Raw genomic sequence first — 3,179 nt, 5'->3', positions numbered from 1 at the left:
GCTTTTTCATAGCGTGTAAACGCGATTAAGTTGCATCGGCTCGCTGTTCAGAACCGGCAATTTTGCTCCACCAAATAGGTTCAGAACCGCGAGCCGATGCAGAATTGGGCCTTTTTACTTTTAATAAAGACGAGATAGACTTATAAAGGTTCGCTACTAACTGCTGTTATCATGGTTATTCAGAGCTCTTATATACTCGCTATCATAATTATTTTGTTACTGGCGCACTGTTGGCGCTTGCCCCGAGCTTTGATTTTTTCCTCACATACGCGCTTAGAATTGTCCACCTGGAGAGTATTTCATCAACATTTTCATCCGACAAGTTGTCAGATCTGACATCTTTCTCTGACGTTGATTGGCTGAGAGGTACTATTACTATGGTAACTGTCGGATAAAATGGGACTTGTCAGATAAAACGTCCGACAAGTCCTTTCATGAAACGCCCCCTGGTACTAAAAGATTCATGCAGCTGTTTGCTTCCAAAATAGCACAACGGTCGCATTCCGACGCGGGACGTTTCTTTCTGAACAGCATTGTTTTACTTTTTACACGACTAGGTATTCTATAAGAACCTTTCAGTAGTTATACAGTGCGTCCCAGAAAAAAACGAAACCGAGATTTATCGATAATTTATCATAACTTAATCACAAATACAATAGACGAATGGCCTACAGTTGCAAAGCTTAGAATCTCTTCTTTCAGCTGAAATTACTAAAATTATTTCTCATTCACGCATGAGTGAGCAAAAACAATTTGATAAAAGGATACCAAAAACTCATTTGGCGGGGGTATCTGTGAATTTTAAAAAGAAACCCACATTCCTAAAAAGTTCAATATCAGGTGTCAAATAAAAGAGCAGATATTATATCTGCTCTTTTATTTGACACCTTAATCACAGAAAATGGTAGAGAGGTAAAAAAGTTCTGTTCCCTCGAAACAATGCTTGTATTTCCGTAATTTCATTAAATAAACGTGTTTTCACCGCTTTCACACTGAACATATCGCACGGTTAATCGTCAACAAAACGGAGTGTCGAGTGACTCGAAACGCTGGCCTATAAAGCCTCATCATTTTATGAAATTATTGGAATTCAAGCCTTATTTCAAATGACCAGAACTTTATCATTCTTTGACCATTTCCTGTAATTGAGGTATCAAATTAAACAGCAGATATTGAAATTTTTAAAATGTGATTTTCTTTTTGAAACCCATATACAGCCCGCCAAGTAAGTTTTTGGTATCCCCTCTTCAAAATGGTTTTGCTCATTCATGCGTGGATGAGACATAATGTAAGTAATTTCAGATAAAAGAGGGGATTCTAAGCTTTACAATGCTTGGTCACTTGTCCATTAAATTTGTGATTAAGTTATGATAAACCTCGATTTCGTTTTATGTGGGACGTACTGTATAACAGTTTAAACAATCGTACTTAATACATTTATTTAGAAATCAGTATTACAAATCAAACCTTGTCGTTTAAGATTTTAGATAATTGTTTAAATAATTTATACTACAACTTCAAAGCTTATGATAATAGTAACTTAAAAGCTTTTTATACATCATTTAAACAGCGTTTTAATTGTGTGGGTTTCACGCCTTCTTCCGTATCTCTAGTTTAAATAATAATAATAATCCGCATTAATATAGCGCTTAACACATCGGAACGACGTCTTTTAGCGCTTTACAGATATATTATTATCCCGGTCATCGGATCCTTCCATGCCCGCATACAATGTATGCACCTTCTCCACTAAATGTTTTCTTTCATTGAATTAAAGCTCTACTGACTCCTTTAAATTATAGCATTTCCTGCATACGACAATTCTAAAGAAAATCTCTAAAAAGTTGTTACTAGACAATAATACTATAATAATAACATTACCACTACTACTATTAAACAACATTTATTATAGTGAAAAAAAATCAACAGCAAAAAAAACCCTGTGAGTAACTTATATTTGGTATTTTACACGAACAACAAATGGGTTATGAGACGGTCGTATTTATCTTTAATAGTAAATCTCCGTTTATTACTATGAACCCCCGGGAGGTGCCACATACAGAGCATTCAGGTCTTCTGAAGTCTCAAGAAAGTACCTCTTGATGCCACCAAGATACTCATTCAACAAGCCTAAATTCACAATAACATCGATTTTCGTTTTCGCCCAACCACCTAATTACACAAGAAACTCAAGGTATTGGCATATCAATCAATGAAAACAATACAAGACTTGACATGGATCAAGCCAGGGATAACAAACTGTGTACCACATATACCAAATGCATATTTCACATGTACCACATGCATATTCACTTAACCCGATGAACAAAATCAAAAGAATTTGAAAGGCAAAACGAACAGGAAAAGTAATCTTGAATATATCAACGATCAATAAAACTATATATATGTCAGTTCATCAATTAAAATAAACAACCATTTAATCAACCTATAAAACAATTGAATATCTATCAAACCAAATTCATTATAGCCATATTAAACCATACATTAAAACATTCATAGCATCTTTATAGCCCAATCAACTGTCTCCTGGACTTGTAACAGGATCGTATAATACATGGCGGAAGTATAACACACAATAATATCAATACGGCCGAATAAAATTATATAAGGGATCATACCATCTCCCGTTGACAAAATACAAGCAAGTGTTACAAAGTCAATTATTTTCTGAATTTTCACTCAAACATATACAAAGTACAGTAATAAACATAATTGTAATATTCATTGAGAAGAAAATATATACTTCATGAAACATACAATCCCAAGGGTTAATAATTCAATGCACATCACACTTTTTTTTATAGTTTTATATACAACACTAACAATTCATAAAAATGGGGAAACAAAACGGCCAACACGTCTTCAAGGTCATGAAGGTGACAACATTTTTTTCATTTTTTAAAGATAGAATTACCCTGTACAAAGCGGTTATACAATTGCAGAGTCCAGATTTATAGAATTACTTCTTATTCTTCTCTCTTCAATTATTATTTCCCCGTTCCGCGTTTCCTGCTTTTCCATCTCTATAAAATCATATCAGGCGGTCTGGGCCCGGCCCCGAACCCCACCCGTGGCACCACCAATGAGCAGCAGCGCTTGGAAGTAACAAAACTCCGATCAATCATACTTTTACGTATACTGGTATGTCAATTTGAAAC

The sequence above is a fragment of the Lytechinus variegatus genome, chromosome 9 (genome assembly GCF_018143015.1).
Source record: "Lytechinus variegatus isolate NC3 chromosome 9, Lvar_3.0, whole genome shotgun sequence".
NCBI lineage: Eukaryota > Metazoa > Echinodermata > Echinoidea > Temnopleuroida > Toxopneustidae > Lytechinus > Lytechinus variegatus.
The sequence above is the reverse complement of the archived record's forward strand: the minus strand, read 5'-3'. Positions refer to the sequence as shown.